Source organism: Haliotis rufescens, unplaced genomic scaffold (assembly GCF_023055435.1).
Source record: "Haliotis rufescens isolate VD_foot unplaced genomic scaffold, xgHalRufe1.0.p SCAF_5, whole genome shotgun sequence".
In the NCBI taxonomy this organism is placed as follows: domain Eukaryota; kingdom Metazoa; phylum Mollusca; class Gastropoda; order Lepetellida; family Haliotidae; genus Haliotis; species Haliotis rufescens.
In genome coordinates, this window is record NW_025964223.1 from 34,786,446 (window position 1) to 34,814,403 (window position 27,958).

A 27,958-nucleotide genomic window follows, 5' to 3' on the forward strand; every position below is an offset into this window, starting at 1 on the left:
ACGCCGGCCGAGGAACGCGCATTATGCCGCTCTTTTACAAGTATAATTTGAAAATGTAGCCCTGTGTTTTATTTGACCTTTGTCTAAATCCGGCGAGAGCAAAGTCAACCATCTTTCCATTTAATGAACATTAGGCGGAGGATGGGTAGCTGGAATTTACGGTTCCGGGTTTCGGGCACGAGTCTTTGTTACAGTATCTACCTAACACATAAACTTAACTCTCCTTTGATGTTGCCGATTGCTTGATGAAGCATCTAAAAACGACCCATGTGTCTCTACGATGAATGTATACTGGTTAGGAACTGGTCGGTTTTGAAGCCGTTATTAAACATCCAATATCAAACTTCATCGGTTAAAATGTGCTCCTATGAATAATGCATGTACAGCTGTCCCCAGATAGGTCAAGATAGTATACACGTCACGTCGTACTTAAGGAGGTATATTGCACGGCACAAACCTTTAATATATATATATTCCTTTAATTGTTGTCTTGAACTGATGATCAAGGTGTTGAATGTGAATTACAGAGCTACCATTTTATCCGTCTCAAATGTGTCAATTATATAAAATGGCCCATTATATCTATTCTACGAAATATGTTTCAGCTACATCGTGAACACTATCGTGAATAAAATATTTGTCAAAATCTTGCTGCATTATTCCCTTAATCGTGTAAAAGGTTATCATGAAAATCAAAGAAGTAATATATTTTATCTTACAGCTCTTTTTCGGAATCAAATATTCCCCCATTTTCCAGACACCCAACATGTTAAGCTGACATGTAGTTTTATGTTTCTTTTAGGGTGTATGAGATATTTACTTCTACTTCTATCGGTTTAACATCTGATTATAATGCTATCATATGCAATTATGACAATTTGGGTGGAAATAACAGTGTGGGATGTTTGAGAATAATACAGCTTCCACAGACACCTTCATTACTGAAGCTCACAATAAGATCCTAATCAAATATAAGCTGTAAACTATTCAGTCTTACTATGTCTAACTAAACATATCGACTATTTCCAAGTATTATAATATATTTCAACATTCATATCAACAAACGTATTACAAATTCTAAGAATTGGCAAATCTTTTTCGTTATAATAATGTTGCTATTTCCTGCAGAGGCCAGTTGAAAGATTGTGGCATATTTAATGTCGGAAGACTGATTATGTAAATAAGATGCTTGTTTTCTGCTTTTCGTTTGCCTAACATATTTGTCACTTTTATATTTATAATTTATCAGAAATATTACGTACAGTTGTATGGGTACTTGGTTTTAATGTGCACTCAAACTGAAAAATGATTACATTATTGAACAATTTAAACCTGCCTGTTATTACTGTTAGTGTAAGGAAAGCAATCATTCCGCTATTTGTGGGTTGTCCGTCTTCAATAAATATCTGCTCCATGTGCTCCGCATTCAGCACTAAAACCATATGATTAATAGCGTTTCGGTGTCCCCTATCGTCCTCCTATCTGAGCGCTGTTTTCAATGCAAACTGACAGTGTGCTTCCCGAGACGAGAGAGTAATATAAATGTAGTCTTCATCAGTGTTCTATCGACCGTTAACTGCCCGTCACGCAATGACCCATTTGGTCTGGAGGAGGCAGCCACGCCTCACTCACATGCAGCAGCCTGTGCATAGGTTGTGCATATACTACATTCCTTGAAGCACATAGGCTTCCCAATTTATTCAAAAGGTTAATACAACTGACTGACGTTTTAATCTGCGAAGGACAGTGAACGAACACTTACTCAAAAACAGAAAAATCTTCTGTTCCTCGGCACTGGGTTCTTTCCACAATAAAGGCTGCAATCATTACACATGAGGTTGTATCATTTCCGCGACCGGCTGCCTTCTCGGAAAAGTTCCTGCTTCCATATATATAATTGAGGCAATGTTTTCTCACGCGCCTCTAACGTCTACTGTTTACTCGAGATGTACATCTATAATTGCGTTTATCAGAACAACGTTGACAAATCCGTGGTGTTTATTTTAAAAGAAATACTTTGGCGTGTCCTGTTTACTCCTTCATGTACGAGTCCGCCATATTAACCTGACGATATGATATATTTACATAGATCGCCCCTAGAAAGATGCGCAAATATTTGCTGTGGTGGAAAATGCAAACCAGAAATGTTCTCGCTTTATATCGTAATTACTACACTTACTTCCCGAAACAATCAATAAGATATACATTTTGAAAAATGTGTAAACATGAGGATTATAGTAAGGAATTGATTGTGAAAGAGACGTTAGTCGCTATATTGTCCACCGGTCGATCGAGCTCACTCACAAAATAAAAAAAGTGCTCCGAAATAATTTCCCCTTTGTTTAAATACCAGCACCAGTCCCGGCAAGACAAATTTCTTTCTGCTTTCCATAAAATATCGACCCATGATTAAAAGAGCACCCTGTGATAATATTGTCTCGGTTCTCGTTTGATTGAGTGTTGATTGAGCCGGCCACTATAAAGCACGGCACAGTTGGTATTCGCAACATAAGATTTTTTTCCTATTTGCGGCTGGACTAATTTGTCATGAAGCTCAGGTTTTGATTGGACAGAAATTTGTCACTGACAAATACTGAGAAAATAAACAAGTTTATTGCAACAGAATATAAAGAAAATTATTTGTATATACTGTTATCAGAGTAATGGTTATGTACAGCGCAATTCAAGTCATGCAAATTCTTAGCTAGACATGAATAATACGTATTTGTTTGACATATGTCACAGATAGGATTACTACGTAAATGCAAACCAGCAATAAGAAGTCATACATTCTCAAACAAGATTACATTGTGTATACAAACAGTTGTAAATTACATTCTGTATACAGATAGCTGTAAAGAAGATTGTGTATAAACAGCTGGAAATTACATTTTGTATACAGACAGCTATAAATAACATTTTGTATACAGAAACCTGTAAATTACATTGTGTATACAGACAGATGTAAATTACATTGTGTATACAGACAGCTGTAGATTACGTTGTGTATACAGTTGGGAATTACATTATATATACACAGACGTTGTACATTACACTGTGTAAACAGACAGCTGTAAATTACACTGTGTATAAGACGACAGTTGTAAATTACATTGTCTATACAGACAGCTGTAAATTGATTTCGTATACAGACAGTTGTAAATTACATTATGTTTACAGACAGTTGTAAATAACATTGTTTTAACAGACAGTTGTAAATTACATTGTGTATAAGACTACAGCTGTAAATTACATTTTGTAAACAGACAGCTGTAAATTACATTGTTCATACAGACAATTGTAAACAGACAGCTGTAAGAAATGGTATAGCTCCGTTCAAGATTACATTGTTGTAAATTACACTGTGTATGCAGACAGATGTAAATGACATTGTGTATAAGACCGTTGTCAATTACATTGTGTATAAGACGACAGTTGTAAATTACATTGTCTATACAGACAGCTGTAAATGACATTTTGTATACAGGCAGTTGTAAATTACAATGTGTATACATACAGTTGTAAATTACATTGTTTTAACAGACAGTTGTAAATTACATTGTGTATAAGACGACAGCTGTAAATTACATTTTGTAAACAGACAGCTGTAAATTACATTGTTCATACAGACAATTGTAAATTACATTGTGTATACAGACAGCTGTAAATTACATTGTGTAAATAACACTGTGTATGCAGACAGATGTAAATGACATTGTGTATAAGACCGTTGTAAATTACATTGTGTATAAGACGACAGTGGTAAATTACATTGACAGGCAGCTGTAAATTGCATTTTATATACAGGCAGTTGTAAATTACAATGTGTATACATACATTTGTAAATTACATTGATTATACAGACAGTTGTAAATTACATTGTGTATAAGACGATAGCTGTAAATTACATTGCGTATACAGACAGATGTAAATTACATTGTGTATACAGACAGCTGTAAATTACATTGTGTATACAGACAGTTGTAAATAACATTGTGTATGCAGACAGTTGTAAATAACATTGTGTATGCAGACAGCTGTAAATTACATTGTGCATACAGACAGTTGTAAATTACATTTTGTATACAGGCAGTTGTAAATTACAATGTGTATACAGTCATTTGTAAATTACATTGATTATACAGACAGTTGTAAATTACATTGTGTATAAGACGATAGCTGTAAATTACATTGTGTATACAGACAGATGTAAATCACATTGTGTATACAGACAGCTGTAAATTACATTGTGTATACAGACAGTTGTAAATAACATTGTGTATACAGACAGCTGTAAATTACATTGTGTATACAAACAGTTGTAAATTACATTGTGTATACAGATGTAAATTACATTGTGTATACAGACAGCTGTAAATTACATTGTGTATACAGACAGTTGTAAATAACATTGTGTATGCAGACAGCTGTGAATTACATTGTGTATAAAACAGTTGTAATTACATTGTGTACACAGCTGTAAAAATTCGTACATTCTCAAACAAGATTGCAGTTTGTCCACTACACCACATGTTTCCCCACGACACCACATGTTTCTCCACAACACCACTTGTTTCCCCACGACATCACATGTTCCACACAACACCACATGTATCCCCACTTCACATGTTTCCCAACAACACCACTTGTTTCCCCACAACACCACATGCCTCCCCACAACACCACATGTTTCCCCACAACACCACATGGCTCCCCACAACACCACATGTTTCCCCACAACACCGCTTGTTTCCCCACAACACCACATGGCTCCCCACAACATCACATGTTTCCCCACATCACTACATGTTTCCCCACAACACCACATGGCTCCCCACAACATCACATGTTTCCCCACAACACCGCTTGTTTCCCCACAACACCACATGGCTCCCCACAACAGCACATGTTTCCCCACAACACCACACGTGTCCCCACAGCACCACTTGTTTCCCCACGACACCACATGTTTCCCCACAACACCACATGTTTCCCCACAACACCACATGGCTCCCTACTTCACATGTTTCCCAACAACACCACTGGTTTCCCCACAACAGCACATGGCTCCCCACAACATCACATGTTTCCCCACAACAGCACATGTTTCCTCACAACACCACGTTTTTCCCCACAACACCACGTTTCCCCACAACATCACATGTATCCCCACAACACCACATGTTCCCCACAACACCACATGTTTCCCCATTACACCATGAATCCCCACAACACCACATGTTTCCCCATTACACCACATGTTTCCCCAAAATCCAACACTTGTCCTTGCTACACCTCATGTTTCACAACACTTCACATATGTGTCCCAAGCACTTCACGTTTCCTAACAACATCACATGGTACCTCAATATTACACAGACCCCCCCCCCCCCCCCCCCCCCTCCCCAGAACACCACGTTTTCCCACAGCACTACACCACATGGTTCCCCATACCTCATATGTTTCTCCACAAAATCACATTTTTACACACTACACATGTGTCCACGATACTGCACATGTTCCCCAATACTTTAAATGTCAGCCCGATACACCACGCAGCCCAAAACATTTGAAACCATTTTGAACGCATTCCCTATCTGAACTTCTCTCCATATTATCCCTGTTTGTGCGTGCGTGCGTGCGTGCGTGCGTGCGTGCGTGCGTGCGTGCGTGCGCGTACGTGAGAGACACGTTCAGTTGTACCGCTGGCGGCCCGCAACGGTAGGGCTTGGTAAAAGGGGTCGTGTATAGGCATGAATTAGTAGGATTCTGTCGGTAGATTTAGCCTGAAAATTGAACGAGATCTTTCTGTAAGTAGTTTGAACTGAACTAGGAATATTATATGGCATTCATTGTCAAGTAATATCGACTAGGTTGTCCACTGAAATCACAACCACCTACTCGGAACGCACGTGGTGTTTAGTAAACTAATTTTGTTGTCAATAGCAACACGTGTCCCCCGTGGGAAATATGGGAAACTGATCAATGATCTACGCCATGCCTATCCCAACGTTTGTTTAACTTCAGTTGAAATCATTGACTGATTTTTGCATCTATCTATCTACCTATCTGTCCATCCATCCATCCATCCGTCACTGTTAGTAATGTTTTATGTAATTATGTTTCTTACGTTCAAAACGCAATTGCACAAGAAGAGAATTCTTTCATCCTGTATGAAGGACACAGGTCAGTTGAAATTGCGACATGTTTTTTTATGGACAATTTACTTTCGCTCGACTAAATTTATAAATGGAAAGGTTTCTAACCAGGAGTGTAAACGATCACTCATATGTGCGTGATTGCATCTAATGAATTTTATATAATTTACTGGAAAATTGTGAGCATGTGGGAAAGTGCTCATTTGATCTTATCCTTAGTGTCAGATAACAACAGCAGATCAAATGACACATTTGCATTTTATCTAACGTTGGTTATTTAATCGTGTTCGGGGGATGTGATGCAGCCCCGATGTTTGTCCTCGCTAATCGTTCTAACATAACGGGTGACACCCCCTCACTGTCCGTTTACCCTCGCCGGGCGCACTGGCATCTCACTAACGCGGTGTCGTAATTTTGGTATGTTTTGGCTTATTTCGGTATGAAGACAATTCGCTATAGCAGCCCAGCGTGCCGTCCCACCCATCTCCTCCCGATACCAGTCATAATAAACATCGAGAGTAAACATGGCAGTAGTGTTGGGATCGACTATAGTTGTTGATAGTCTGCGAGTTTTCACGTTCCCCATGTACATGCACTGACAATGTTGTTAATTGGTGTTTGCAGGAATCTGCATCCACCTTTCTTACCCGTCAGCCACCAGCCCGCCCACTGCGGCGGACCCCCCCCCCCCCCCCCCCCCCCCCACACACACACACACACCCTAATCCACACCCAAACCACCCACATCACCCCACCCCTACCCAAGCCAGGGCTACAAGGGTGCCATGTGGGGGAGGGGGGGTGGTAGCAGCTCGAGTCGCAGTTACATGTGAAATCTCCGATAAAGCACAGTTTCACTCTAACGTTACAACTGTCTCTATGCTCAATTTGATAGTTGTAGTTTTGCTGTGTTAACACTCTTCAAATGCGTCCTCTTATAGGCTTGGATACACACAATGGTAGGACACGACATGACAAAATAAAGGGTTACTTTCCAATGCGTTAATATGAGGTGAGAATAAATATCATAAATATAAAATGTGATACTGAAACCACGGGATCAATCAAGTTGCAATGTTACCACTAATAATGTGATAAATATTAAAAGGAAAAAGGTCGTTGCATTCTTTCTAAACGGGGCATTCACATTCACAAATCGGCGATATATGTGAATTTTGAAGTTGAGTGATTTTGCATGTGAGTCTGAACTAGCGTGTACAAGTGAGCCGGGGAGACGAGTTCTGTTTGTCTAATGACGCCATTGCCGACAACTACACACAAAACTGTCGCCACGTCCTACAGCTGGTGCTCTGTTGCAAGTATCTGCTGACCGACCAATATCCTATAGATTTGTGGCCAGACCGGGGCGCAGATACGGGTCGCTGCTGCGGTGGATCTACAAACCTAACAGTAGAACTCTGCAAGTTTGGCGTCATTACATAAAACAAAACTTGACTATTATCAAAATAATAAATGTCATTACATAGGTTATTTGTAAATCATATTTAAAGTGATTTTATTTGGTGGAGACATAGATAGGGATTGACTTACGCTTTTGGGCGTGGATTTGGCGCATTATAAATATGCACATTATAGGAACACACATAACTTCGAATTGCTTAATATGTTTACTGTGTGTCAAACGTCCACACAATATTACTGATTTGTTTTGTTTTATGAAAAGAAATAAAACATAATATAAAACATTGGAAAGATTAATTAATGTTAGCGCGATTGTTTGAATGTGATAAAGCATGTGATTAAGACCTGGCGACAAGACGCTCTTGTCCATGATTAGCGTAACATTCTTTTGTTGTTTCAACACCGATTTAAGTCAGAGATCGATAATTGTTTAGTTGAATCCAAGGAGACAAAGCGCAGATATGTCATCTATTACCAGATTGCCCGTTCAGGCGAAGGGAGCACTTTCAAACAGCTATACAGATATACAACTTAACAAAACCAAATATATCATTTTGTCCGGATTTAGTATAGACAAGGGAATATGCAAATTAGAGAAATGCAAAATATGGATTTTAGGAACAATGACGTGTGCTTAATATTGTTATTGTTATTAGCGGTAGTATTGTCGTTGTCCTAACTAACATGATTGATTTTATTTGTGACTCGTGTGATTTGTGTAATAATGACGAAGCAAATTGCTACAGTTCTTCAACTGTCCTGTTTTTTAATAAATATTTTTACCGAATTTATAGTGTTTTAAAAACTCAATTTTAGGTTTCTTTTCGTAAATGTCTTCTTAAAATTGGCATGGCTAATTGAAAATACTACACTAGATCAATTATGTATGGAAACACTCCAGAATCACGGTGATATGTTCACGTATCAGTTTGGGTTGAATTTCTCTATTATTGTGCAGCTATTAATGTTTGTTGGACACTTTAGTTTGGATAAATGACCTTTTTGGAACGACTGGAACTTAATAATATTGGTAGAATGTTGATTTCCTACACATCGTGCGTGTTAACGTTGTTGCGTGTCATGAGTATTGGTAGTTAATTTAATATTCCTTCATCACATGGTGTCCGAAAATAAATCTGCACATTATTTACAACCTTCGTTTGTAATTAACACATCACCAGCATTGTGTAAGAATACAGACTAAATATGTATTATATTATAGAACGTTCAGTTGTTTTAGTTTAGCCTAATCAATTAATTTATCCATGACAAACTTAGCAAGCAACGAAATTTGTGTGCCTCTTTCTTGTTTTGATATTGTCTCCATACAATCGATATATACATTTGGGATAGCATTTTCTGCAAGAGCAAACTAAATACGATCATGAGTTGTGAGACGATTGAGAATTTGAAATTGATCATTTCTGGTAAATGTACACATATGAAATGGGGCTGGGTGTACACATGCCGTCTCTCATTTCAGCTGTCACTATCGCATTGAAGGGGTTTCAGTACAACCAGCCACAGCGGCCCGCGCACACACTGTAGTTTTCATTAAGAACGCATTATATTTTACTGGTTTGTTTTTTGAAGATCTGCGTTGATGATACAGTCCTCACAATTAACAGAGTTTTGGGAGAGCTATATTTCAGCAGCGTTCAATGTTACTGCAATCGTTCCTATGTAGCCACAAACAAATTATGTCAAGACAGTTTCTCTTTACAATTGCTACATATATTAGCAATTCAAATATTTCTTTTACTGCAGTTTAGTATTCTGTATTTGCTCAGTGATTGCAAATGTATATATGCCTTGTAAAATTAAGCGAATTGGAAAATATTTTAACATTCTATATTTTCTGATGGTTAAATGAACATGTCTTCATCACTTGAAATGGACATGTATCTGTGAAGGACACTACCATGTACTTGTGCACTCACAACATTTGTGTTGACAATTTCGTTAACGTAATAGTCGCATCTAAACAGGGAGAGCCGTAAAGCCGACATCTCCCGCCTTGCATCGCCAAACATGTCAACAGAAACTACACGGAATACGCTACGGATTTGGAGACATTTTTTACGATCCAGTAGGATTAAAAATTCATTCATTAATCAACGTTCATCCTAACTTCTTTTATTTTTATTCAGAGATTATTTATTGCTTTCATATTTAAACAATTTGCATCGTCAAATGTATTTTTCCCGACAAAGACGAATTGTACAGTTTGTTTATTTGTTTTTTTTGTAAAATGCAGAAACAGAGCATGATCTCGCACATTCATTGTTCATCATTTGAAAACTGTATCTGTTCAATAAAATTCAGAACAAAGCATGTATGTATCTTCCTTTCATGACACTGCAGTTTCAACTTAATGAAGACTTGGATTTCTTGCTGAAAGTGATCCTCAAAAGATGTTCACGATAGATTCAATTACTCTTCTTAATTTTAATGGAAGTCGTTACTAATTGAATTATGTATGAATTTTTATTTCAAATCATTAACATATTAAAGCTACGTGTGAATAACCGAATATCCATTTTGACTATATGAACTCTTCGAAAAACTCTCCGCAGAAACTAACTGAATGATTCACAATAAGCTGTAGGCTAGTCTCATCCCCTATCTTCAAGTCACTGGTTGTTGATAAATAGTTTTGAGTGCGGTTTGTGTGCACATGAAGGTACGTGTGAACAACTACGCCAGTAGAATAGCACATTTTGTAAAATAATACCAACAAGTTGCAATAACTTTTTAACAAAATGTAGTAACAGTAAAAGCCTTCATATTGATAAACTTGCTATCCTGTGTAAAACGATTTAGTTATAATTAATTGGATTAAATAGGTAATTTTGGCACAGAATTATGAAGGCAAATCATTGCATATACATGTATGTAAGGTTTGCAGTGTACATCATACTCACAACAGGAAGACCTGGCAGTAAATCTACTTTCCACATTGGCCAAAACAACACTGATTGCTCAACACTCCAACATATATTTGAAACGATGGATCCTTACTTCTGAGTTACAAACAGCGTGTCCCCTAATAAACCATATATCTAAATTTTGCAACGGAAATCTATTTTCGGCACAACACACTGTAAATGTTTCTTAAAAAAGAAATTGACCCTTTGTTTAAAAGAAATTTCGACCAATGTCGAGAACAGTAGCGCAATCTCCTTTACTGAAATATGTGCACCAAAATAGCCTATACTTACCAGGTAATCCTCCGCGCTCGTACCGGAGCAGGTGTAGACAGCAAGCAAGTGGTCACCACAGATATCGTCAACACACTGGGCAATAACGAGGTTACAGCTGAAGCGGCCAATCACATATACCAGTTTGGTTTGAAGCATTTGACTAGTTACCTCCCCGTTATACAGCAGCGCATACATAAAACTTGGATCAGTGAAAAAATTGTATAATTGTGAGGAATAGGACGATTACTTTATAAATTCAGGCAAGATGTTGCAGATCTATATTAAGTTCAGTGAAACATCGACACACCAGACTAGTTAAATCAAAATCATTTGCACCGTCCGGACAAACCAATTTAAAAGTACATTCTCTATTTGTCAGCTTCCGAAATGCAGGGTTCAGTTGGATTAACATTATGTGGATTAACAAGGTTTAGCTTTTAAGAGTTTGGTCACTAATATTTAAACAAAACGTCACATGCCCTAGTATTATAAGAATGTACATTAATATAGTTCTGTATTTACATTCGATGTTAGCTATGTTGAAACAGCATTGCTAGTGTGAACGAAACGAAGCAAATTCTTGTTGATCTGACCAATGCGAACATACGCAGCCTGCCCACACGATGGAATACCGTTCAAACATACCACATTCATCTGGATTGCCAACCAGTTAAAGGGTTTGATCATAACACTTGTACATTGAAAGGATCTAAACATAACTCATGTTCAGTGAAAGGATCTAAACATAACTCATGTACAGTGAAAGGATCTAAACATAACTCATCTACAGTGAAAGGTTTTTAACTTACCACATGTAGAGTTACAGTTTAAAACATACCATATGTACAGTGCCAGGTTTAAACATACCAAATTCAATCAATCTTTATTCATGGTACTGATGAGGCCAAAGACCTATAGCACGTAGTCTGTGTGTGTTAAAAGTTCATACACTTTCTCAGTTTCATAGCATGATAAATGAGCATAGATAATTGTTTGATAGTTTCTGAACAATCACATGACAATAATTTACTAAATTTGTTAACATTTGGATTGTGGTAGAAATGGTTATTTAGATATTTTGCTTTTAATCGTTATACACCCGACATACACATAAAAGTGATATTCATCTTCAATACAATCATTTTTACAAATTCCTACAAAGTCTATGTTCTCTTGAAATACCTACATATCTGCCTTTTGCAAGAAATAGACCATGTGATCAACAACGAAATAGAAAAAGAGCTGTTCTGAACTTACATAAATTTACATTTAAACGATAAGGTTTTTTAAAGTACACAGCCTATGTAATATGGTCTAAAACTCTAAGATTTTTTAATATGCCTACTAAAAGCTTGCAATGAAATGTTATGTGCATTCTTTGACCAAGTTAATCTACTTGTAAAACACTTACTTAAGTATTTTTAAAATGAAACAGCTTCTACATGATTCCCTCTATAATGCCATTTTTCCTTTCTATGCAAGTTACCACCAATTTTAAAACAGCAACATTAGTTTTATCAATTTTTTAGTAAGTTTCGACCCATCACAATAGCACTCTAATACATGTATTTGCTTTTGCAAGCCAGGTTTTGAGCTTGATATGCTAATTAATCTATAAAAAGGAAATATAGAAACATACTTAATATACACCCTTGACGGATCATATTACAGTGACATGTTTTTAACATACCACACATGTTGAGTGTCAGGGTTGTAACATACTACACATGTAAAGTGTCAGGGTTTTAACATACTACACATGTAGAGTGTCAGGGTTTTAACATACTTCGCATCAAGAGTGTCAGGGTTTTAACATACTACACATATAGAGTGTCAGGGTTTTAACATACCACACATGTTGAGTGTCAGGGTTTTAACATACTACACATGTAAAGTGTCAGGGTTTTAACATACTACACATGTAGAGTGTCAGGGTTTTAACATACCACATGTAGAGTGTCAGGGTTTTAACATACCACACATGTTGAGTGTCAGGGTTTTAACATACTACACATGTAAAGTGTCAGGGTTTTAACATACTACACATGTAGAGTGTCAGGGTTTTAACATACTTCGCATCAAGAGTGTCAGGGTTTTAACATACTACACATATAGAGTGTCAGGGTTTTAACATACTACACAAATAGAGTGTCAGGGTTTTAACATACCACATGTAGAGTGTCAGGGTTTTAACATACTAGACATCAAGAGTGTCAGGGTTTTAACATACTACACATGTAGAGTGTCAGGGTTTTAACATACCACATGTAGAGTGTCAGGGTTTTAACATACTACACATGTAGAGTGTCAGGGTTTAAACATACTACACATCTAGAGAATCATGGTTTAAACATACTACACATATAGAGCGTCAGGGTTTTAACATACTACACATGTAGAGTGTCAGGGTTTTAACATACTACACATCTAGAGTATCATGGTTTAAACATACTACACATCAAGAGTGTCAGGGTTTTAATATACTACACATGTAGAGTGTCAGGGTTTTAACATACCACATGTAGAGTGTCAGGGTTTTAACATACTACATATGTAGATGGTCAGGGTTTAAACATACTACACATCTAGAGTATCATGGTTTAAACATACTACACATATAGAGTGTCAGGGTTTTAACATACTACACATGTAGAGTGTCAGGGTTTTAACATACTACACATCTAGAGTATCATGGTTTAAACATACTACACATGTAGAGTGTCAGGGTTTTAACATACCACATGGAGAGTGTCAGGGTTTTAACATACTACGCATCAAGAGTGTCAGGGATTTAACATACTACACATGTAGAGTGTCAGGGTTTAATCATACCACATGTAGAGTGTCAGGGTTTTAACATACTACACATGTAGAGTGTCAGGGTTTTAACATACTACACATGTAGAGTGTCAGGGTTTTAACATACTACACATATAGAGTGTCAGGGTTTTAACATACTACGCATCAAGAGTGTCATGGATTTAACATACTACACATGTAGAGTGTCAGGGTTTTAACATACTTCGCATCAAGAGTGTCAGGGTTTTAACATACTACACATATAGAGCGTCAGGGTTTTACCATACTACACATATAGAGTGTCAGGGTTTTAACATACTACGCATCAAGAGTGTCAGGGTTTTAACATACCACATGTAGAGTGTCAGGGTTTTAACATACTAAACATGTAGAGTGTCAGGGTTTAAACATACTACACATGTAGAGTGTCAGGGTTTTAACATACTTCGCATCAAGAGTGTCAGGGTTTTAACATACCACATGTAGAGTGTCAGGGTTTTAACATACCACACATGTTGAGTGTCAGGGTTTTAACATACTACACATGTAAAGTGTCAGGGTTTTAACATACTACACATGTAGAGTGTCAGGGTTTTAACATACTTCGCATCAAGAGTGTCAGGGTTTTAACATACTACACATATAGAGTGTCAGGGTTTTAACATACTACACATATAGAGTGTCAGGGTTTTAACATACCACATGTAGAGTGTCAGGGTTTTAACATACTACACATGTAGAGTGTCAGGGTTTTAACATACTACACATGTAGAGTGTCAGGGTTTTAACATACCACATGTAGAGTGTCAGGGTTTTAACATACTACACATGTAGAGTGTCAGGGTTCAAACATACCACACATCTAGAGTATCATGGTTTAAACATACTACACATATAGAGTGTAAGGGTTTTAACATACTACACATGTAGAGTGTCAGGGTTTTAACATACTACACATCTAGAGTATCATGGTTTAAACATACTACACATGTAGAGTGTCAGGGTTTTAACATACTACACATCTAGAGTATCATGGTTTAAACATACTACACATCAAGAGTGTCAGGGTTTTAATATACTACACATGTAGAGTGTCAGGGTTTTAACATACCACATGTAGAGTGTCAGGGTTTTAACATACTACATATGTAGATGGTCAGGGTTTAAACATACTACACATCTAGAGTATCATGGTTTAAACATACTACACATATAGAGTGTCAGGGTTTTAACATACTACACATGTAGAGTGTCAGGGTTTTAACATACTACACATCTAGAGTATCATGGTTTAAACATACTACACATGTAGAGTGTCAGGGTTTTAACATACCACATGGAGAGTGTCAGGGTTTTAACATACTACGCATCAAGAGTGTCAGGGATTTAACATACTACACATGTAGAGCGTCAGGGTTTTAACATACCACATGTAGAGTGTCAGGGTTTTAACATACTACACATGTAGAGTGTCAGGGTTTTAACATACTACACATGTAGAGTGTCAGGGTTTTAACATACTACACATATAGAGCGTCAGGGTTTTAACATACTACGCATCAAGAGTGTCATGGATTTAACATACTACACATGTAGAGTGTCAGGGTTTTAACATACTTCGCATCAAGAGTGTCAGGGTTTTAACATACTACACATATAGAGCGTCAGGGTTTTACCATACTACACATATAGAGTGTCAGGGTTTTAACATACTACGCATCAAGAGTGTCAGGGATTAAACATACTACACATGTTGAGTGTCAGGGTTTTAACATACTACACATGAAGAGTGTCAGTGTTTTAACATACTACACATGTAGAGTGTCAGGATTTTAACATACTACACATCTAGAGTGTCAGGGTTTTAACATACTACACATGTAGAGCGTCAGGGTTTTAACATACTACACATCTAGAGTATCATGGTTTAAACATACTACACATCAAGAGTGTCAGGGTTTTAACATACTACACATGTAGAGCGTCACGGTTTTAACAAACCACATGTAGAGTGTCATGGTTTTAACATACTACACATGTAGAGTGTCAGGGTTTAAACATACTACACATGTAGAGTGTCAGGGTTTTAACATACCACATGTAGAGTGTCAGGGTTTTAACATACTACGCATTAAGAGTGTCAGGGTTTTAACATACTACACATGTAGAGTGTCAGGGTTTTAACATACCACCTGTAGAGTGTCAGGGTTTTAACATACTATACATCAAGAGTATCAGGGTTTTAACATACTACACATGTAGAGCGTCGGGGTTTTAACATATTACACATCTAGAGTATCATGGTTTAAACATACTACACATCAAGAGTATCAGGGTTTTAACATACTACACATGTAGAGTGTCAGGGTTTTAACATACTACACATGTAGAGTGTCAGGGTTACAACATACTACACATGTAGAGTGTCAGGGTTTAAACATACTACACATGTAGAGTGTCAGGGTTTTAACATACTACACATGTAGAGTGTCAGGGTTTAAACATACTACAAATGTAGAGTGTCAGGGTTTTAAAATACCACATGTAGAGTGTCAGGGTTTTAACATACCACATGTAGAGTGTCAGGGTTTTAACATACTACACATGTAGAGTGTCAGGGTTTTAACATACTACACATGTAGAGTGTCAGGGTTTTAAGATACTACGCATCAAGAGTGTCAGGGTTTTAACATACTACACATATAGAGTGTCAGGGTTTTAACATACTACACATGTAGAGTGTCAGGGTTTTAACATACTACGCATCAAGAGTGTCAGGGTTTTAACATACTACACATATAGAGCGTCAGGGTTTTAACATACCACATGTAGAGTGTCAGGGTTTTAACATACTACACATCAAGAGTGTCAGGGTTTTAACATACTACACATGTAGAGTGTCAGGGTTTTAACATACCACATGTAGAGTGTCAGGGTTTTAACATACTACACATGTAGAGTGTCAGGGTTTAAACATACTACACATCTAGAGTATCATGGTTTAAACATACTACACATCAAGAGTGTCAGGGTTTTACCATACTACACATGTAGAGTGTCAGGGTTTTAACATACTACACATCTAGAGTATCATGGTTTAAACATACTACACATCAAGAGTGTCAGGGTTTTAATATACTACACATGTATAGTGTCAGGGTTTTAACATACCACATGTAGAGTGTCAGGGTTTTAACATACTAAACATGTAGAGTGTCAGGGTTTAAACATACTACACATGTAGAGTGTCAGGGTTTTAACATACCACATGGAGAGTGTCAGGGTTTTAACATACTACGCATCAAGAGTGTCAGGGATTTAACTTACTACACATGTAGAGTGTCAGGGTTTTAACATACTACATGTAGAGTGTCAGGGTTTTAACATACTACACATCAAGAGTGTCAGGGTTTTAACATACTACACATGTAGAGTGTCAGGGATTTAACATACTACACATCAAGAGTGTCAGGGTTTTAACATACTACACATGTAGAGGGTCAGGGTTTTAACATACTACACATGTAGAGTGTCAGGGTTTTAACATACTACGCATCAAGAGTGTCAGGGTTTTAACATACTACACATATAGAGTGTCAGGGTTTTAACATACTACACATGTAGAGTGTCAGGGTTTTAACATACTTCGCATCAAGAGTGTCAGGGTTTTAACATACTACACATCAAGAGTGTCAGGGTTTTAACATACTACACATGTAGAGTGTCAGGGTTTTCACATACCACATGTACAGTATCAGGGTTTTAACATACTACATGTACAGTGTCAGTGTTTAAACATACCACATGTATAGTGTTAGGATTTTAACATACCACACATGTACAGTATCAGCGTTTTAACATACTACATGTACAGTGTCAGTGTTGTAACATACCACATGTACAGTGTTAGGGTTTTCAGACAGAGTTTTCAGCATACAATACTGACAAACTGACTGACACTATTTGAACACATAACGATGGCGCCTTATAACAAGACTTAAATGCATGATTGTATACACAATATCGTTAATGTATCAATGAATAAAGTATAAATCAATAGATTTTAACATCATCACAGTCAATTTCTATTTCAGACTTGATGTCCTGTTTGTGTTGGTTCTTGTTCTGTCTCTTTTGCAACCTGTGTAACAGCAAGGGGGTTATCATCAATAAAGTACACCAAAGAGATCATTTTCAATTAAGTCAGAGTTGTGCGATATATTGACACCATAGCAAACCTTTATAAGCTCATTTAAAGTCATACGTCTGTGCAGTACCCATATGACTGTGTACTGACTGTGGTTCAACCACATACCCACACTAGGAGCTGACTGTGGTACAACCACACATCCACACTAGGAGCTGACTGTGGTACAACCACTCATCCACACTAGGAGCTAACTGTGGTACAACCACATACCCACACTAGGAGCTAACTGTGGTACAACCACACATCCACACTAGGAGCTGACTGTGGTACAACCACACATCCACACTAGGAGCTGACTGTGGTACAACCACACATCCACACTAGGAGCTGACTGTGGTACAACCACATACCCACACTAGGAGCTGACTGTGGTACAACCACACATCCACACTAGGAGCTGACTGTGGAACAACCACATAGCTACACCATGAGCTCACTCGATAACTCCAACATAACTACACTAGGAACTAACTGCGATATACATGAGATAGCTACACTAGGAATGTGGTACAATCATAGAGCGACATTGAGACATGGATGCGGTACAATCATATAGCGACACTGTAAGCCCATGTTATAGCTTCCACATGGACAAAAGTAAGTTTTGTTCGCGTAACTAGAAAGAGCTCATCCATTAGCCCATTGAAGGGGACGATCAGAATACATGCCATGTCAGTCGTTTGATTGTCTCTCTTTAGCAATCTTTGTTGAGTAGTAGATAATCACATCACACAGTAATCGAACAGAGAAATAATGTAATGCTTGTTCGTTTGGTGTTAGTCTGAGGAGAGACGAGAAAGTCAATTCACTTAAAATTATACACATTCACTGGTGAATTTACCCTGTATCCTGCCCAATACACACTACATCCATGCCCTGCGCTCCCCAACCTTGGTCTGACTGTCTTCTACCCTGCCTCATCCCACCCGGGCGCTCCTCAAAACCGGGGACCTAGAAGCTACTGCGAATAATAGAAGCGGTCTAAGAATACATCCCGGTGTTATCTGGTGTCTTCTGTACAAATATTTGTGTGGTTTGGATGTTCATATCAAGTGGCTGGTGTTTGAGCAAGCGGCTGCCCTCTCTTAAGTCCGATAAGGGTGAGATGTACAACTACCGCACACATCCGCAGCAGTGATACAGCAGCACCCGGGAGGAGCAACAGTCAGTGCTGCTTTAAATGCAATAGTATATCTTGTGCACATGCACATGCACATCCCGCTGACGATGTGTTCAGGTATCTTTATAGGTAGATATAAACAAAATGGTATGAGTAGTACAGAATATGTACACCGATTATCAAGACAAGTTGCCAATATACACCCACCAAACAGACACATCTGTACACAGGCCCGTTATGACTGATGCACCTCCACAAATATACGAGTTAATCATTATATCCACTCTAGACGGTGTATTTCTGATGTTGAGGCATTTGCCTCACGCACATGCGACAATGGCCGCCATTGTCACATTTAGATTCGTTCCGCCAGTATTTAACTCACGGTACATTATCTTTCCATGTCCTCCGAATGTCTTTCATTTACAACACTTCAATATATCAAAGAAATCATTCTAACGTACATTAAGAAATTTTTAAAATATTAATGTATTCCATCAAGCAAGTCTAGCCGTAAACTACGCACACCCATTTCCCTCCACTAGTTTTATGCCACCTACCCGACTGTGAAAATAACCCTCGACCTCGCTACCCTCCCTTTTGATCTGATCACCAATAGGATGTTATCGTAATGGAATTTTTTCAGAGTGAAAAAATGACGGGCAAATTTAAATAGCTCTGTATATAATGGGGTACATGATACGAACGCTTTGCTTGGAGAGGGCCGAAGATGGCGGATGTTATTCTTTGATACTAATCTAGGAACTGGATATCTTTGGTTTCGCATCTGGAAATGACACATTAAATTACTGTGTAACACGCTAAAACTTTATGAACTGTAAATATATTTGCACATATGTTTTTCAATATTTTGAAAAATCATATCCGTTAATGCACCAGTCTCTGTGCCATGTTCATATTACATGGTATTCGAGCATATATGCATTCAACACATTCATCATCATCATTATATAGAAGTATACCATATCACCCACCACAAGCTCTACCTCCACCTGTGACCTCCTCGAGCTCTTAGACCCAGCGATCCCTACTACGCCCACGGCTAACAAAACACTAAACCCCACCCTTTGGTTTCACTCCATCTGCCCTACATTCTCCCCCACATCTATTCCTGTCTGCACCGCATCGAGTGTATTGGTGTAATCCTAATTTCGTCGACATACAAAGTCATGGTAATGGACTTCCGATGGTGAAATTACAAATGCAAACACATCCATAATGCTATCATAACTATCATATAATTTACTCGCCCTATTTAATGAGGAAAATATGTATAATTGCTTGACTAGCGAATAATTTGCAAATATCCCCTATTATCATCTGACAACAGCACCCCTGAAACGTGAACAAATGAAGGGGATTTAGATTGGTTTCCCATATTCTAGCTGTCTGTCCTAGCTTGCCTCCCCTACTTCCAGTATGGAAATACTTTGACCACTCATCTACCTCCTGCTTCAATAGACCAGACATCAGGGCCCTGCTTATCGCGCTACTGCCTAGTGCTCTTTGATGATTAAAAATCACTTTATCTTTTACATTGAGTTATCATCCTATCTTTCAGCTTTTAATACCTAGCGGTCCTGTATGCTACGACTCCATATTATTTGTAAATAATATGATGTAAACATGCTTCGATTTCAGCCACTGAACCCAAACCAACTTCCTCACCCCAGGCATAATCATCATAATGATGAGCTTGGTGTGTCTGACACATCTGACATACTCTGCAGTCTTTCACTGATATTGTCACACGCAATATCTTTCATTTACCTGCGCCGTGCAGGAGAACGTGCCTCTAGGCAACTGATACCCTACAGCTGTCAGTATAAAGTCCGAAGCAAACTGCTTCATGACCATACCAGATCCCGTCAATCGCCGGATCCAGCTGCCCGCTAAAAGTACGTTGTTTGTGTCAGACGCCGTTTATTTTGTTTGCAAATGGAATACGTCCACCAACCTTCCGCGTTGCGGTTGTAAACAACAGTGAAGCCCCGAATGAGAGACATGTCATGATTCACAATCTTCGTTGTATTAAACACAGACAATGATCAGGTTCTCTCCAACTTTCACAACGTTTAATACCAACCAATTCCCAAACATCCTTCCAACCTCCTGTCAACCCGCCCGCACAACCCTGACAGCCTGTCAACCCGCCCGCACAACCCTGACAGCCTTCCTGTCCAACTTCCTGTCAACCCGCCTGCACAACCCTGACAGCCTTCCTGTCCAACTTCCTGTCCACCCGCCGGCACAACCCTGACAGCCTTCCTGTCCAACTTCCTGTCAACCCGCCCGCACAACCCTGACAGCCTTCCTGTCCAACTTCCTGTCAACCCGCCCGCACAACCCTGACAGCCTTCCTGTCCAACTTCCTGTCAACCCGCCCGCACAACTCTGGCAGCCTTCTTGTTGACAGAAAGGGTTGACAGCTTGACATGACATATAACATAGGGTTGGCAGAAAGTGTTGAAAAGGGAAAGAAAAATATCCTGTCAACCCCGTGCAACACTTATATCTTGCATCACGACTTATCCACGTCAGGAAAGTAGAAAATAACAAAGGCTTGATTTTTTTGTATTCCCTTTACACATATATTCTTCTAGAAATACGGGGAATATAATGTCAAACATTATACGAAATGTGAACACAAAGTTAACAAGACAAACATGAATGTTGGCGTGCACCCAGTGCTCAACCCGTATGTTAATGGTGAGTGTTGACATTTAACTTACTCACTTTTGTAACTCGTAATTATCTACAAATCTGTCACTCCCTCTTTGCTCAATAAACCGTCCTTGTTAGCTAGCGTAGTGACCACGCCCTGCTCTAGCCCTGTACGCTTGTCCCTTGTTCCGATGGACACCAAACAGAAGGTGCAAATCACAGTGCTTTGTTCCCACACACCGTCTGACAATCTCCTTTCTCTCATTTTGTGTGCTTAATATTCAATAGGTGTTCTGTTGATTGTACCTCCGCACTCTCTGACAGTTATATGATATTACAGTCAGTGATATGTATACACAGTGTGGCAGGAGTTATACAGCTAGATTGAAGCGCTGGTACAATAGTATATCTGTCTGCTTGATGTGAGAGTAGGAGAGGCCATCTCATTAGTGCAGATTCACTCTGCACCTGTAAAGTAAGGTAATTTGCTGTAACTTAAAATACCGCAGATTGAATATACCATAATTTTGAAGAATTTGTATTTTGTACTTCGGGTAGATACCAAACAGCCTCCGATGTCTAGTGGACAGAGCGTTTCCCGGGGAGCAGGAGGTCGGTGTTTTGTTTTGGCCGTCGATTGGGTGAGGCAGTCTGGTGTCAATGTGTCAAAGACTGCTGATGGGCAAGGCAGTCTGGTGTCAATGCCATTGCCTCTGCTCAGTTACAGACTGCTGATGGGTGAGGCAGTATGGTGTCAATGCCATTGCCTCTGCTCTGTCACAGACTGCTGATGGGTGAGGCAGTCTGGAGTCAATGCCATTGCCTCTGCTCAGTTACAGACTGCTGATGGGTGAGGCAGTCTGGAGTCAATGCCATTGCCTCTGCTCAGTTACAGACTGCTGATGGGTGAGGCAGTATGGAGTCAATGCCATTGCCTCTGCTCTGTCACAGACTGCTGATGGGTGAGGCAGTCTGGAGTCAATGCCATTGCCTCTGCTCAGTTACAGACTGCTGATGGGTGAGGCAGTCTGGAGTCAATGCCATTGCCTCTGCTCAGTTACAGACTGCTGATGGGTGAGGCAGTATGGAGTCAATGCCATTGCCTCTGCTTAGTCACAGACAGCTGATGGGTGAGGCAGGCTGGTGTCAATGCCATTGTCTCTGCTCAGTTACAGACTGCTGATGGGTGAGGCAGTCTGGTGTCAATGTCATTGCCTCTGCTCAGTTACAGACAGCTGATGGGTGAGGCAGTCTGGTGTCAATGTCATTGCTTCTGCTCAGTTACAGACTGCTGATGGGTGAGGCAGGCTGGTGTCAATGCCATTGTCTCTGCTCAGTTACAGACTGCTGATGGGTGAGGCAGGCTGGTGTCAATGCCATTGTCTCTGCTCAGTTACAGACTGCTGATGGGTGAGGCAGGCTGGTGTCAATGCCATTGTCTCTGCTCAGTTACAGACTGCTGATGGGTGAGGCAGGCTGGTGTCAATGCCATTGCCTCTGCTCGGTTACAGACTGCTGATGGGTGAGGCAGGCTGGTGTCAATGCCATTGCCTCTGCTCAGTTACCGACTGCTGATGGGTGAGGCTGCCTGGTGTCAATGCCATTGACACTGCCCACTTCATGATCCCTGATAGGTAAGATGGCCATTGACACTGTCCAGTTAAGGACCGCAATTCCCATCCCTTTGATCAATACCTCAGTGCAACCTCTCAACAAGCGCACAGCCTTGACTCCACGTTTGTCGATGTACGTCCAAAACAGACACGGCTATACTGGTGTTGCGTTAAGTTGATTCATTTTGTAACGCATTCAAAAATACTTGAAATTTACAGGATTGAACAAACTAGAATTGGATCCATCCCCGTCAAGTTTGCAAACATTTGTCATTCCTGTGAAAACTTTGGTGACTTGGCCGCCATCACTCTTCCCCCGCACCTGACTTATATGTTTGTTTGTTTGTTTTCTGTCGACCTCTAAATGCCTGAAATTCTCTCAAATTAGATCCTAAGACTAATAAAACAAAAACTTCGATTTTCTAAATTACTTTGTCTGCTTTCTTAAACACAGACATGTCAGTGTCGACGACTTGTGGCCATTGTCAAATGTAAATGTTTTACGCTCCAATAAAAAAAAACTCTTATGTCTAGAGGCTTACCCTCTATGAATTATTTATTTTGGAAATAAAGTCGAATCTGAGCGGTCTGCCTAGAAGGTTATGGAAGGTACCAATGGTACAATCAGTTGTTGAACATTTACTTTAAACTTAAATGCTGATTTGAATTACATATATTTGCTTCAAATATATCTTAATATTAGTTATAGATCCCCAGACGTTAGGTAGGTGTATCCTCATAACAGGTTTATGAGATGCATCGACACTTGAGAAAGTCAGACTGAATTCAATTAAGTAGGCATCACGTTTCAAATAATAAATTTATGTATAACTATTAATAACTCAGTCCATAAAACACCTAAGGATTGAGTCAGAATCACGTGTTATTCATTTGTAAAGGAATAATATACTATATTCACTTTAACTGACCGTAGTTCATATGAAGGCCACACTATTTTACTTGCTTTACGGATCCGCCGACTGTAAATTTTGTTGAAATGGTAAAAATTAATTCAGAATTTGATTTGCATTGCTTAAAGTAACAGGTGTGTTGCAACTTCTCCTCCCACACTAAACAATTTTTATTTCATTTATACCAGTGGAGAAAATAACTAAAAATGAAATTGCTTTTTCTCTTTCCTGCAAAAAATCCGTGTAGCAAGTACAAAAAAATGTGTTTTATATCTCTCAAATATCAAATATAGTTGCATTGATATGGTTGTAATGACAATGTCCGGTTGATGTCATCCCAACACACAAGGTGATGCCGTCGCCTGATTAGGCAGCTGTTGACAGCATGGGTGGCCTACATAGGATTGCGATGTCAAATGGTTGTGATCTGGGAAATCAACAATGAATCGCCAATGTCTTGTGCACTACATCGCACTGTATTTACAATTCAGCAATATATGTTTCTTTTATATCGGAAACCACGAATATCTTCAAATCATCTTACCGCCGAAGTTTTTATTCCGTCTTTATTTATTTCGCTTTTTGACATATGATATTATGCTGTAATTGTACATTAAATTAATATGAAATACATGTATTTGATTCCTTTTGAACACGAGTGTCTAAACTAAAGAACTTGGGTTCTTAATTGTTTCTGATAAAAAACTGATTTTGCCTTTCATTATAGACCGAGACAAACTATATTCCTGATGTTCACACCTTTAGTTGTGGTCGCAAGGTAAAATTAGATCTCTTTATTATACCTGCGAGTGGTGGAAACGTGCCGCGCTCAAATCAAGTCAACAGGTTTCCAAGGAGCTAGTCAAACATACGTTGGAATTAGAGATAGTATCACAAGACTAAATGTTGTCTTACAGGAAATTTAATCACACTCATTGTGACATTTGTATTGTTTTAAGTTGTAGTTGGCACTTTGATAAAGAGCGCAATTTGTGTGTTTGTGTGTGTGTGGTGTGTATGTGTGTGTGTGTGTGTGAAGAAACAGCTGGGGAAGTCAGAAGTACGACGCGTGAAAATGTTCCTAAAATGTTGATTGTCGATGACGACTATGAAATTTAAAACCAATGTGACCAGCCTGAATTGATTTCAATTGTCTACTCGCAACTAGTCAGGTGAGTACAGGGATCTTTTATCGATTTGACGCGCGCGAAGTTTTCTAAATGCACCAACAGCCGTCAAATTGATCTGGTAATTCAAATTTAGCATCTCTGGAAGTAATATGTTTTCAAAAGGGCAGCAGTGTCTCCTTTCATGGATTTTGGTATCATTTCTTCCTTGTAGAGTGTCAGTTTTCAAGCAAATATATAAACACGGGAACAGCTATGGTATACAATTGATGGAAAAAAACTGGAGCCAGAGGATCGCCTTGCAGAACCCCTTAATGTCATAGAGGTCTTAACGCATGCGTAAATGGTGCGTGTCGACAATTGACTAGCCAGGCGCGATTTGCGGCATCAATTGATCAAATTTGGCCGATCTAGGAAAAGTAAATATGGAAAAACCTAAGGATGATGGCTGAGGTTTTTCAACATATTGTTGTGTTCACAGGCTGTGGTAGTACACCGCAGGCTCAGGTTTCACGACTTGCCTATCGTGTGTCTCCGGGTTGTTTCAGCATGGTTGTTAAAGAAGTATTCTTATGGGTGTCAGTTGAGTGGAATTACAGTAAGTAAGGTCGGCATTCAGGTGAAGAAAGAAAAGAGATCGATGTCAGTTGCAGGCTTATTAGTGTGAGAGATGCTGGCGGTTAGCAAGTCGATTGTACAAACTATGGGCTAGCAGAATGAGTTGAACTGCGGGCTTCAATGCTTGTTTAAGATGCAATTGTTTCTGATCAATGTCCACCCTTCGTTAGGAATGATCATTCATATAGTAACAACACATTTCCTGTAATAATTGGTTTATTGGACTCTGCCTTTAGTAAAACAAACCATACGTCCAGTTGTTAAAGTGTTTATATTCACTTTGTTGTAATATATGCTGCCAATAGTATCACTTTCATATATGCCGTATGTTAATTATTGGTTTATTGGGCGATTCCTTTGGTAAAACATCCAGTGTTTAAAGTGTTAAAATTCATTTTGATATTATATATGATGCGAATAGCAGCACTTAAAACATGTGTTCACTTGGCGTCGGCAAATGTAGTTCATACATGATCTTACGACTTGATGCAATTACAGATTACTGGGTATATACAAGCAATATATCTTACGTCAGTTATGATATAGTGAGCTGTTGCTACCGCGTACACAATAACAACGATATTTGGATATCCAATATTTCCTCTGAACTTTGATAACGTCACAAATATTCGTATTTTCTGAGACGTTAAACGTCATAAACCGGTCGGCGAATCATAAAACTTCACAAGCCATCCCCATTTCGGTTGAACTGTGTCGAAAACAACATATATATTGAAAGAAGCAGGTGAAACAGATAACATTATGTTGTCTTTTACTGAAAGCTTTTGAACACTGATGTGTATATTTTGAAGAAAATGCATGTCATTATGTTGTGAGTAATGTTTGAAAGTCGAATGTCTGTATGCATTGCACGATCTCTCGGACCCGATAGCGGACACATAGCATCCTCTTTGTCATGATTGAAGACACAACATTATCTCTGTCTTGATTGGAGACACAATATTCTCTCCGGCATTAGAGAAACAGCATTATCCCTGTCCTGATACTGTCAATGGCATTGCAGAAACATTATCTCTGTCCTGATACGAGACAATATTCTCTCTCTCCTGAATGTAGGCACACTATTCTCTCCACCCTGATTGTAGACACTGCAGTCTTTCCTCCCTGATGGCAGACATGACACTCACTCTGCCCTGATGGCAGACATGACACTCACTCTGCCCTGATGGCAGACATGACACTCACTCTGCCCTGATGGCAGACATGACACTCACTCTGCCCTGATGGCAGACATGACACTCACTCTGCCCTGATTGTAGACACTGCAGTCTTTCCTCCCTGATGGCAGACATGACACTCACTCTGCCCTGATGGCAGACATGACACTCACTCTGCCCTGATTGTAGACACTGCAGTCTTTCCTCCCTGATGGCAGACATGACACTCACTCTGCCCTGATTGCAGGCACATCATTTCTCTGCTCTGATTGCAACTACAGCATTATCTCTGCCCTGTTTGAAGACACATAACATTCTCTCCGTCCTGATGGCAGGCATGGCACTCACTCTGCCCTGATTGCAGGCACAGCATTATTTCTGCCCTGAGCGCGGACACAATATTCCCTCTGCCCTGATTGCTGACACTGCACTAATTCTGCCCTGATTGCAGACATGGCACTCACTCTGCCCAGATTGCAGGCACATCATTATCACTGCCCTGATTGCAGATTCAGCATTATCTCTGCACTGATTGAAGACATATATCATCAATACACCCATACAACATACCTATTCTTTCTGACGTTGTTGCATGTACCACAACACATGTATTGTCTTTGACTTTATTGCAAGTACCAATCAAGAACTATGCTGTTTGAGGTGTCCGCATGTACATGTACATTCTTTGATAACATTGAGGTGTGTGTGACAGCCTAGTAGTCACAGCGTATCGTCCAACACTCAGATGTAATTCCTCACCTGGGTAGGGCAGCCCCATGTCAGTTCCTGATGCCTCCGTGATATCCGGAATGTTGCGTAAATGGTGCAGGAAGAATTCTTATTGTACCCTTGTTGTTTAGTATAATACCTAACTTAAACGAAACTATATGCTCACGGTACAGTCCAAATCGTGA

General features: G+C 39.1%; 1 protein-coding gene across 3 annotated transcripts in view; it reads right to left on the bottom strand.

Moving 5' to 3' along the window:
* LOC124114715 (single-minded homolog 2-like) overlaps positions 1-27,958 on the bottom strand; it is a 136,408-nt gene that overhangs the window by 74,488 nt on the left and 33,962 nt on the right. The window contains exon 1 of one of the 3 annotated variants that reach the window (XM_046475420.2): positions 10,802-10,892. The exons of 1 other annotated variant lie outside the window; for it this stretch is intronic. The gene's annotated coding sequence lies outside the window, so the exon portion shown is untranslated. Of the gene's footprint in view, positions 1-10,504; positions 10,524-10,801; positions 10,893-27,958 lie in introns of those variants that run through there. One more of the 3 variants, XM_048384171.1, reaches the window with a different exon arrangement.